Source organism: Lipophrys pholis (assembly GCF_963383615.2).
Source record: "Lipophrys pholis genome assembly, chromosome: 6".
Lineage (NCBI taxonomy): Eukaryota > Metazoa > Chordata > Actinopteri > Blenniiformes > Blenniidae > Lipophrys > Lipophrys pholis.
This window is the reverse complement of record NC_137629.1, coordinates 6,634,574-6,647,315: the sequence shown is the minus strand read 5'-3', so window position 1 is coordinate 6,647,315 and position 12,742 is coordinate 6,634,574. Positions and strand designations below refer to the sequence as shown.

The 12,742-nt window shown below is 40.7% G+C and overlaps 1 protein-coding gene across 1 annotated transcript in view; it reads left to right on the top strand.

Moving 5' to 3' along the window:
* The first annotated feature begins 361 nt into the window (after positions 1-361).
* The window catches only part of elf1 (E74-like ETS transcription factor 1), a 40,593-nt gene continuing 28,212 nt past the window's right edge, over positions 362-12,742 (top strand). Inside the window, exon 1 of the mRNA XM_080466101.1 lies at positions 362-1,124. The gene's annotated coding sequence lies outside the window, so the exon portion shown is untranslated. The remainder of the gene's footprint in view (positions 1,125-12,742) is intronic.

The following is a 12,742-nucleotide window of genomic DNA, read 5'->3' as shown; positions in this document are numbered from 1 at the left end:
ATAATATATTCATAATAACCACAACACCAAAAAACAAGGATTGTAAAAGGACTTAAATAAAAGAATAAATATTGTAGACGACCTGAATAGAATGCAACTCCCATATGGTCTAGCGGTTAGGATTCCTGGTTTTCACCCAGGCGGCCCGGGTTCGACTCCCGGTATGGGAACTGTTTCTTTTTTTTATGTCTTGAAAATGATTTGTGGTCTTTGTTATCAATTAATCATTTTAAATTCACTCTATTTACTTTTCAGAGAGGTCAAGTTTTATTTTAGGCCGTAGTAGAATTCAGAATTTCCCGACAAATCAATTATAAACCCCGCCCGGTGAGGAGTTATCGTCAACTGCTGTCATCTCACTGGGGCTTGGACGTTCCCGGAAGATGCCCATTTCCACCTTCATCTCGCAAACGATTATCCGGAGTTCTAACGGTGGGCAGAGGAGCAAACTCGACTCAAAACAAACCTCAACGTTCCCGAGAATGTTTCTTTATCAGTTTTTTTTCCGTGTGGGGTTTTAATTTGAATGCATCGTGTTTGTGGCAGGTAATTCATTTGCTCTAAAAGTCACACCTGTGACTCGGAAACGGTTTGTGAAGCGCTTTAATACTAGTTTTTTTCTCTTTTTTTTTAACGCTTTATTGCGCAAAGTGGTAGAGTACACGCGCGTATAGTTGATATTGATTAAAATGTCATGTATTTATTGCTGCGTAGATAAAATGCCACTAAGCAACTTTTTCCAGGACGTTTTTTTAGTTCACCATCCTCATCCTCACTCCTAAAAGATCTGCCCCACTCCTCTCCTCGCTTTCTACCACCAGCCACCAGCCAACAGACAAAACTTTGGTGCCGGGCCAATTACTCCCAAGGAAAATGTGACTGCTAGGAATTCCCCACGCATCAGCCCCTGCCGGAGAAAAACCGCGACCTTGTGTCAGGAGACACACGAAGGCAGCGGCGGGAGGAGGACGGAGAGCTGACCGGGGACTGAGACGTGATGATGCAGCTCCACAGCCCGTTAGTCTCACACTGACACCGGGGGGAGAACCGTCTGTATCTGACGTCTTGTTTCACCGTCTCACTCCCAGGGATTATAATCTGTGCGGATGACAGTTTCTACCAGGGTGAGTCCTCTCTTTCTAGTTTCCACTCGTCCAACGTGAGGTTATGTGGGGATAAATCTATGTTCCTCCCCTTTTCTCAAGTTGTATGTGCAACAATCAGACCTGTTTAAAATAAGCACTTAGCAAGCTTGAACATTTTTGTATTTTGTCTGCATGAAAAAGTTTTCCAGGCTAAAGAAAAGTGAACTCATATGATGTTAGTACAAGCCTCTGGCAGGGACACACGACCTGCAGGCTCTGCTTCCATACACTACTCCACAGATTACTGTGACCCTCCTTTGTGTCAGTCAGCTGGCATGTGACCTGTGTGTGTGTGTGTGTGTGTGTGTGTGTGTGTGTGTGTGTGTGTGTGTGTGTGTGTGTGTGTGTGTGTGTGTGTGTGTGTGTGTGTGTGTGTGTGTGTGTGTGTGTGTGTGTGTGTGTGTGTGTGTGTGTGTGTGTGTGTGTGTGTGTGTGTGTGTGAGACAGACTCAAAACATAATTTTTGTCTTCTGTTGTGTTTCCCAGAAGAAATACAGGCCAGTGTCTTCAGTATATCCACATCTAATGTCTCTGACAATGATAAAGTTGCACTGGAGTTTTTCTGGTGTCAAACAATAACTTTAGATTTTTTGTTTCATTTATACATTGTGTGTATGTATATTTTAAACCATTTAAATCCATTTCCACTTTGGTGTTTGTTTCAGTCATTAATCACTTTTCATTTTTATGAGCCTGTTCATAAAAGCTCATATATTAGTAATCTTATTTTTAATACAGCTTTAGTTTTGGGGTTGTGTGGTTAAATGAAATTATTTTTCTGAGGAAAAAACTGCTCAGTTTCCATTTTTATCTTTAATTTTGTATGCCCAGTTGCAGCCATATTTGGAATAAAAAAAGTAAAAAGTATAGGAGCCACCGGTGACGCACAGTGTCCCACCCACTTTATTAAAGCAGCCTCACTCTGAAAATATTGACTGAAGTGGGAGGGAGTTTCTGTGGGAGGGAGCCTCAAATACTCGTGGAGCACTCTCTGAGGACAGATAAACAAATGGGTAGTGACTTGCCTGATTTACAAATATAGCTCTGTAGTGCTTGACAGATACTTGTTTTTAAACTGTTGATCAGTTTGATTCTGTGGTGAGTAAATGTTTGCCAGATGTTTACATTTTTGGGCTGAGATACTTGTGTCATGGGACTGGAGGGCAGGATCTCATTGGCCAGCAGTGGCTGGTCCCGTCTGAGCCGGCGGCTGTGACGCAGAGGGAAGACAAGATTACATGTTTTTTTCTTCTTTCTGTTAGCCCCACTAGAGACAGGACCAGCTGGGCCCACCAAGTCTTTATCTACCCTCCCTCCGCCTTCCTCCCCTTCAAATCTTCCCAGGATGGGACCACTGGCCGAGGCTGTTGGATAATTAGAAACTTAAAACCTCTGAAAGCAATTATCCAGAACAAGACTTTCCACAAATGCTCCAGAGTGGAGTCGCCCTGTTTGTTTCGGGCACTTACCCTTGTTTTTGGAACAGCCAACCCTGCTGATGCCCACACATTAGCCCCCCCCCCCCCCCCCCCGAAGTTTAATACCAAACAGGTCAGATGTTGTGTTTTTCCAGGCCACAGATAAGAGACGTTGTGGTTGGAGCTCAAGCAGTTTCCCGGTAGCCTTCTGATCCTGTGACGGTGAGGTCAGCAGTCTGAGCAGCTGAGGAGTGTGATGGCGATCGAGGACAACAATGCAGAGCTGTTGTGCTCCCCTCAGTGATGAAGGGCTTGTCAGACATCAGATACTTCTTCTTGCCCAAGATGTACCCGTCTGCGTTAATGGACTTCTGGATATTGATTTGACTACACAAAAAGAAGAAGTGGGCTTTTATCCTATTTAGAAAGCAGCACTCCAGTTTCACTAAAGCTTTCAGAGTGGCCTTGCAAGACACGGGGAATACAGTGGCTTTATTTTTTCACAGCTTGGCATGTGTGATGATCTTCAAAAAAAACCAACTGGTGAATGTTCCTGTTGGTTTATTTGAGAAAATAAAGTGCCGCTTTAATGTCGACACATGCAATCAATAATGATCCATACTCAAAAAGCATTTAAGGGCCAACTCTTCCTGAGGCCATCAGCTGTATTAGTCATGCTTTCTTCTGGGTGTAAATTAGTTTAATCTGGTGCCTTTCAAATAACCACAAGATGGCAATGTTCATGTGCTTTGACTAAACAAACACTAGTGAGGTGGCTGAAGCCTCAGATGACTTGCAGGAATCCAGGAACCAACTTGTAAAAGGAGAAATAAAACTGTTGAACTTCCCTTTATTCAAAATGTATAAAAAACAGACCTGAACTGGTTCGTAGTCTATTGGGGGCTTTCAGGGGAACTGCTCTCTGTGAAGTTCCTGAAATTAACTACAGCATGCTTGTGACACCTGAATATCACCTTGTCAGACATGTTTGATTGCTTGGCAGGAGCATTGAACCGCCGCCGCTGCTGGACGTGACGTCAGAGAGAAAGGAGAGACGAGGGAAATTCCACCTGTAACCTCGTTCTGCTCTCATGCTGCCCGTCTCACAAACATGTGACTCAGACGAGTCATTCTGCCTCGGTTCACCATTAACCCGGAGCTTCTTATGATGTAATGCCTTTTTCAGTTGAAACTAATTTTACCGCCGAAAAGGAGGACAATTTTTCTGTGTAATGGAAGTAACTAGATGTTTAATCATTAAGTCCATTATGTAAAGTCAACTGATAAAGGTTTTAAAACTATGACATCTCATAACATCCAATATTCAGATATGTGATTGGCTCGTTCAGTAATCATAAAACTGCACAAAGTGGAGCAGAGGGAGTGGGTTTGCAAGTCCACTGGATTAGAAGAGCAACATTTTTCTATCTGAATGATACAGTATGAGGTTCTTCACTTTTCCAGGAGGGTTTGAAGCTGATAATAGTTTCATGTCTGTACATTATATATCATGAACTAACTGTAACCTAATGTGCTTCAAGGTCTGAAAACACTTTATAAAAGTTTTCAAGCATTTTACAAGCATGTTTAACTACATTTAGTTAAACATGCTTGTAAAATTTGTATACATTTCTGGGAATATATTCAAGTTGAGATCATTTATGATCAGGTAGTCTATCTAAACAGAATATCACTACACTCGTTGGGCCCACAAGTCCAACCTCGACTCCAACTTTCTTGCTGTGAGTCAAGAGGGCTGATCACCGACCGTCTGGCCTTAATATTTCACTAAAAGACAGAAACCAAACTTTTCTGCGCAGCTGTTGTCTTTTGTGACAGGCCCTTCTCACCAATCCTGTGTCCTGGGCCACATGCACTAAAACAACATGTCGCCAACAGCATATAAAATGAATAAATGTGTGAAAATGGCAGCAGAACCTCCTCTATTGTCCTCATCGATAACAATCCGCTTGTGAAACCTGCCACGTCTCGTGCTAGCTTGTTTGTTGATAGAACCTGTTTTTCGGATGGACTTGTTTGGTCTGCACGAGGGCTCAAATAGCAGCGTTCACACTTCCACAAACGTCACTCATGCAGCAATCGCACCAGGATTAGTGTCAAACAGACCCTACCTGGAAGCTGTTGACACACCCTCAGAGACACTGAGAAAATAACAGTCATGTTTTTTCCAGATTTCACAACTAATTATTCAGATTTTACCCCATATGTCACCAAGAAATGTCTCTCATCATGTAGTGAAGAAGTAAAACTTTTTGATTAGTCATTCTCAATCCATTAACAGTCTTGAGCCACAACTTAAAGGATATGCCCAGGCTTTAAGACTTTTTATCGTCTGACAGACTATAGGAAAGCAGTTTAAATCTCTTTTTCTGAGTACCAACAGGAAATCAAATGAATTATTTATAATTATTTATTCAAACATGCAGATAAAATATTACATTTGCAATCCAAAAAAAAATCCTTAGCGAGTTATGGAGGAAAAATAGAAACCATTAAGTGTGTACACTGTACACAGAACCTGTTTATTGTGTCTCTGTTTGTTGTTTGCTTGCAGAGCATGTTGACATCAGGAGATCAGTTAATCACATTACTTTGATATTTTTATGGTGGCCACTGGCTCAGGGGTTGAGAAGGCACACATTGTGATGGGCTAGTATCTCTGATGTGTAATCACATTAAAAAAAGGGGCTTCATGTTTTAGCTTACTCCAACATGATCTCCCGGAGTACTTCCTCAAAAATAGAAACCCGCTTTGTCTGCAACTTTGGAGCATAATGATATTTCAGCCTCTCATTTTCCGTGTCTGAGAGCTAATGAGGTAGTCGTGAGTGGTTCACGGAGGCCTTTCATGAGTCAGCTCAGCTGGTGCTGCTCGGATTTAAACAGTCAGCTTTGCACAAGTCAAATGATCTGTCTTCATCCCGCTTTAAAAAAATGTAACTAATACAAACAAAGACACAGCTAAGAGAATTTACAGCGAGCTGTGGCAGCTCATTACAGCTCCCGAGATGCTATTGTCTGTCTTCCCCATCAGTGAATTTTGTCCTGTTAGACCGGGTCTCATTATTTTGGGTTAATTTTAAGAGTGACGGGCAGTTCTCAGGCTTGTTGAATTATTCAACTGCATGCAGCCACAGGGTATTGTAATCAAGACCTTGAGTGACACCGCAATATGCATTAAGGGTCTCATGGCATTTTATTACTAATGAGCTTGAGATTAACTCGAGCTCATTGATTAAAAAACAACAACAAAAATGGCCTTGAATTGGAACAGACTGGTACCAAACAGGCTTTGAGCACTAAATTAGCTGGTGTGAATTTTTAAACATTGTTTTTGATGGCAGGTCTGTAAGAGGAACATCCTCTGTCGCAGCTGTCAGCAGCTGGCGGGTTACTGCAGGTAGCTGCAGCGGCTCAGAGGTGTGACCTGAATGATCTGGATTGTTGGCCTGTTCCCTGTTTTTAATAATTGATGAGATGCAGTCTGTTTTATATGTAGCTTGGGAAGTAGCAGGTCCAAGGCTCCTCCGTCAGCTCCCTGTTTCCAAAACTGACTCTGATGGAATATGAATACAAAATTCATGACACCCCCACCCACAACGTAATCATACCTACATAGTGACTACAATTCACTTATCGATAAGGTTTCAATCTACTTGGATGTGAAACAGTTTTATGAAGTTCCTTGAATATTAGAAAATTAACATGTAGAATGTTGGAATTCCATCTTTTGTTGGATGTGAAAAACGATTTGCCTTTCACAAATCTTTCGTAGGTCTTTTATGCATCTGAATTATTGTGTTAGTTTGTGTTTGTGTCAGACCAGGGTTGTTATTTTCCACTTATGATTTATCCTCTATTCAAGTAGACGCCACATTATCCAATGGAACGGTCAGAGGGCCGATCCCAGTTGTTGCAAAGGCAGAGTACATCCTGCATTTGTTCATCAGTCCATCACAGCACAAACGCAGAGAGTACCCTGAGAAAACCCACACCTGCGTTGGTAGAATGTATAAACTATCCACATAAAGGCCCAGAAATCCACCCAGACCTGAACCAGGGGTATTCTTGCTAAAAGGTGAGAGTACCAACCAGGATTTAGCCAGTCTGGAGGAGCCCAGCTTGAACTCTTTAATCCTTGTAGCTCCTCTGGCCTCCTTTGAATCATTTATGGTGCTTCTTCTGGTCCAACGTTGCCACAGGTGAAATCAAAGTCTCTGGGTCTTGTTCAGGACTGCAACCAAATTCTTGCAGCATGTGGTAAAAGTACATGGCTGATCTTACATTGAACACTGGAACTAGAAAAACCTCCTGTGCCTGTCTGCTCAATGAGCAATTAAACATTTTTTCATATTTAGAATGAAACCAGCCAGGAGAGGCTAATCGGTTATAACCAGGTACTCTGCTATGTTGTACCCAGTTGTTTAAGTCTTTTCTTCAGGTATTTGCTGTGTGATCCAACCAGCTCAGTTTACTCATTCTCATGCATTTGTTTTGTTTCCCTTTTTGTTTCACCCATATTTTGAAACCGTTGGGTTTTGTGAAAAAACTACAAGGTGTCTAGTAAGTAGCTTGTTACAGTTGTTTTGACGGCTTCTTGCTCATTTGCAGGAAGATGACAGACAAGATCAAGAGCGTTTCTGCAGTTGATTTCTCTTTTTGGAATGATGGCGTCGGTGTACTGTCTCTTCCAAAAATCATTTGCAAGTGTGTGTATGGTTCGTGTTACATGTTAGTGTGACTAAATGTTGCTGAACTCTCCTATTAGGGGCCTGTGATCTGTGCATCACTGGCTGCTTGGAGGTGCTAATGAATCACTTGCACAGCGAGCCGAGCGGCTGCACAATGAATGTGGTTTCTGTGCTGCCGTCCGCATAGCAGCTCTTTGTTAGGTCTGTATTTCTACAGTCATGCTCTGTCAGCACCGTGAATCATCTGAGGTCCTGGATCAGCTCAGGGTGGTCATTGTCCAAGAATGATAAAGTTTTCATACGAAGCTGTCAGCTTTTTGAACGGACGAGATGACTGCAACAACATAGTCTGACCTCAATCAGCTGGTGTGTTTTTACCTCATTCTGCCCTCCTTCCTCCTCTGTCATGTCAACTGGCATCGGACCGTCTCAGCTGAAATTCTCCCAGAACAGTATGTGAGTGTCTCCAGCAGCCATCAGGCAACCTCCATCACAAACACAAAAAAATCTGTGCCCTTCAAACGCATCTATATCTCAATCTTTCAAGGGTTATTTCAGAAATGGTTTCTTCCAGTTCAGAGTCTTTCATTCAGCCATCTTAATTCCGTGAGGGCACTTGGTAGTGGGACTTGTTGTTTGGTACGAATTTGTAGAACATTTTTACCTCTACTTCCAGCATGAAAAAGAAAAATGGAAATACTCCTTGGATATTGACACAGTAAGGTTTAACTATCAAGATAGTTATTGACTGAAATGATGTGAGATTACGAGGCATGGAGTTAAATGTAACAGCTCAAAATGACATATTTTTGATAAACAATCAACTGTCACACAGTTAGTTGTCTAATTTAAATATGTTTGGCTCAAATTCATTTTAATGGAACATGCTCACAAATGGGGTTTGTGAGGTTTGTCTGGTTTTAAAGGAAGAGAGCAACTGTTAGCCCTTTATTCATTATTGTGCTGCAGAGGAAAGGTGCGTCCTTTCAGATAGTGTGCTTAGTCACGTGACTCGGCCTGATCACACATCAAGGCATTCTTCCTCTGCTCTAGTTAATGCACTACCATTGTAGGCATAAAGCAAAGAGCATAATGCCCCGGGTGAAGCAGGCTTTTTGTGTTTTCACACTGCGGGTTGGATAAAATTGTATCCCGATGACGTATCTCGAAGAAACAGCAATGTAAACATCTTCACTTTTATTGCTTTTCCTCAGAGTGTGGATCTAATTTGTTGTGCAAATTTGGGTGACTCAACTTTGAGTATTACAAAAGATCATTAGAATCATGTTGCATTTTGTGGAAAAAACAAGTACACGATTCTCTTGGTGAAAATACAATATATCCCATGCTTTGGACATAAACTTTATAATACTACAAATATGCTATTCTTGTCAGGCTTGTCAGTCTAGATTAAAGGCTGTGGATGTGTTGCAGTGACCAGGTGTTAGGTAATGTGCTGCTTTTCTGTTGATGCCCAGTTTAGTTTAGACATCAATTAGCAATCAAATTCATGGTTTGACATAGCTATTGTCATTCTTTTGAACTATTTGGGTGAAAGAAAATGACTAAACTTCTCAGCATTTGCAAGAAAATTTTTACTTTACCTGCCGATCTGAACTTGATGCAGCTGAGACGGTAAAAAATACTAATGTGAACGCAGTGAATTTTCCATGACTTATTTGCGCCAACCATAATAAATGTTCATGTCACGTTACCAAGAACCGTAACCAACACAGAACATATATTCAGAAAAAACTGATATCTGGCAGTCATAAAGGAGAGGATTGTAATTAAACCATAATGGATGTTCTTATGAGCAGCTAATTTGCTGGTTGTTTGGTACTTGTAATCACAGGGACTAGTGTTGTCACGATAACAACATGGTGGTATCGATACAGATACCACCATGTAGTTCGATACTTTCGATACTTTTCCAAATATAAAGAGTACACAAAAAATGTCATTAGGTACAGCCTGTCTTAAGTAGGACCAATGTCTTTAAATGGTATGTTACTATGCAGTAATCTTTATAACATTAAATGGCTAAAATAAAATATTTTCACATTATATTCTTTTATATTACTGATTATATTATATTAATACTGATATTTAAAATAGCTAAAAAAATTTCCAGAGCTATTTTTTCATGGGTATATAAGTTATTACCTGTCATTCTTCTTATGCAGGTCTGGGTGGTTGTCCTTCAGGTGTTTAACCAGGTTAGTATTGTTTCCACCCTTTGGACAGACATGTTCTCCAACACCGTTTACACAGTGGTGCTTCAGTGGTGATGGAGACACCGTGCTCATTGGTTTTGAAGCCAAAGTACTTTCATATAGCACTTCTAACACCTGTTTTTTCTACAAGTTGCGGCCTTGTGGATGTAGCAGCAGCCATTGTTTCCCTTCTGTCTGTCTCTCTCGCTCTCGCTCTCTCTCTCTCTCTCTCTCTCCACAGACTCTTCGCTGCTCCCTTAGTGATGCACTCTTTCTTTTTACGGAGTTTCCACGGGTCGTTTGAGTCAGTTACGTATGCGCAATCTCACATGGACCCAAACGCCGTGTCATGTACGCATCCGGTATTCTTTTCAAAGTACAAGCTTGGTTGGAGAAGATTGTTTTGAAAATACGTTGTTTAGACTTTTATTTTGAAGTTGTGTAGGTCGAGTATGAAGCGCTTATTCAATTGCGGATCTCGGGTCGGAGCGCGGGAGCGCTCGCACACCCCGTCTCGGAGAAACCGGAGTGGAAAAGAAATCGGAGCGCTGTTTTCCACACTTTCGATTGTCCAAAACATCCAAAACAAGTCAGAAAGCGGAGCAGCCCACCGACGCTTCCCCCACAGAGAGACTGGCTACTCTCCTCAGTGCAAATTACAACACAGTGATGCTCCGCGGCGACGTAAAACAAAACAAAACAACATAGCAGTACCAGCCGGACCAGTATGGTATCGTTTTAAAGGCGTCAGTACCGCGATACCAATACAGTACTGGTATACCGAACAACCCTAACAGGTGTGTGTATTCCTGATAAAGTACATTTTAGCATTGATATTTGTTGTAGCTTCAGGCTTGTTTTATCAGTCGCGTTCCTTTTAAACTATTTAAATATAACATTTACATAATCATCTCTGATATTCAAAGCATATTGTTTGTGCTTCTGATTTGTCTGACATCTCACATTTCTGTTGGAGTATTTCAATCGAATAATTATCAGAAAATGATAATTATTTCCAAACTGACAGCATGCACCTGGACAAACCCTACCTTTATGATTCTGTATATCCAGAATCAAAAGGTCACATGCAGAAATAAATGTGCAGTGTCTCTCTTTACAGAAACATGTATGGACTTAGAGTTCATCAAGTGCTGTTCTTGGAGTTCCTCGAACCAGAAACTTCAAGGACAGTGCTCCATGTAGGTCAAGATACTGTCAAGAGGCTGGAGAAATAAATGGGCTTCTTCATTGTTACTGAAGGATTGAATCCAGTGATTTGTCACCTTTTCTATTTAGGGACTTTGTTTCACAGGTTTGCTCTTTATAGCATTGGGAGAAACATGTTGAACGTGGTCATTAGAAAATAAAGCTCAGATTCTTTGATTGTTTTGTCTGTTGTACAGCAGGTACTCTTTTCAGAATCAGTTTTGAGTTTCTGATTTAATAAGCTTGGAATGTATTTTCTTTATTGGGATTGTGTCTCTTTTATTCTCAAAAAGGAAACCCTATTTTTATTGGGTTTTAAACGAACTTCATGTATCTAGTGGTCTCAAGGCTGCAGTGAGCCCAAGGACACTTCGACATATGGACAGAGCAAGATACGGGATCAAACCATCAACCTTGGTCCTGGCAGAAGATCTGCACACTAACTGAGCCACAATCGACTCCAAGGTCAAGACCTTACCCGATGGGAGGAGAAAATAGTAGACTGTTGTTTTGACACTCAAACACTTTGTAAAACTTCAGTGTTTAATAAATTAGGATTATGCCTGTTTTACACAAAGTGAATAACATTGGGATTTAACTTTGCTTGTATCCATGGATTTGTGGTGTGTGTTTTTGTATGTATACACAGTTGTCCTAGATTTTAGCAGTGGCGCAGTGCATTAGCTTGTAGAGTTTATATTACAAGAAGTGCACAGTTTCCTCCAAGGCATCGGGGTAGTGGACAGTATTTCCAAAGGCGGGTGATAAATGGAGCTTGTTTGGTATAACTTTCCCTCACAGCAAGGCTATCAATTTGCTCTGACACAAACAGCTGCTTTCCACTCAGGCCTGAACTGTACTGAACAGAGGCCGGAGACAATGAATGTGATGATGAGAGTACTTGGTGGATATTGAGAAGGTGAATCGGGGGTCCATGACAAACCGACCGTAGTGAGTTTAATGTACAGATTCTTCAAATAGCAAGTTTTAAACAGATTTAAATTGAGTTCCAATCACATAAGTATTGGATTCTAGTGAATAGAAATGTGGCAAAAACACTCATTATAAAACTTAAATTTATCATGCGGCGTTATATAAGTTAAATGCGCGATAAAGAAACAGTGCACTCTCTCTTCTCGGACAAAATTTTAATGCAACTGGGCCAAGTTAGTTCTTTTTTCTTCTGTTTCACCTCACGTGCCTGCAGTTTCCGAAGGGCAGCAGTTTATTGTCTTTGTAGTTATTTGTACTAATAATGAAGTGAGATACGATACCTTATCAAAACGATCTGGGCGGGGAATGAAAGCTCAGTGCATGGAAACCTCATTTAGTGCAGTTCGGTCAGCCTTTTACATCGTGCACATATGCAATATATTGTGCAGCCCTAATTAACACCGCAGGCTTAAATAAAACACAAATGTACAGGGTTTAATATCAACCCAAAAATTAGGCTTTCAAAATCAGACCTGTCTTGTTTTCGTCTACTCTGCTGACTTTCTTTGTGGTCAACTCACTTTTGCAAATTTGTACATCTTTTATGCCATTTATGTCTTAAAAATCTATTTATTACAATAAAAAAATGTTTTTCAATCATTGTTTCATCTAGTTAGTTTAAAAGAAACTGTTTTGTAAACCTTGTGATAATCATTAAAAAACAAGAAAAATTGATAATTCATCTCTGATAGAAACTTAAATTTGACTAAAAAAACTTTTTCCATAAAATGTAGAACTTGTAAATAAATAAAGTTTAATCTCCCCTGATATTTAACACACAAGTTTTTACTGGAAACGTGTATAAATTGGTGTGAACAGCTCATGAGAAGACAGAGTACTCTAACAGCCACCACAGACCACCGCTTCCTGTTTCCTCTGTTTCCCCAGAAGTGACTTCTGATAAAGATCCTTATCAATACTGATGCTTTTGAATATAGAGAAAACTCAATGTGACACTAGCAATGATGTATTTCCTAGTACTGATCTGATGTGTTAGCTTTTCTGCACAGCGTGCCTTACTTTTCAGATGTAACTCAAGTGTCGTTAGAAGT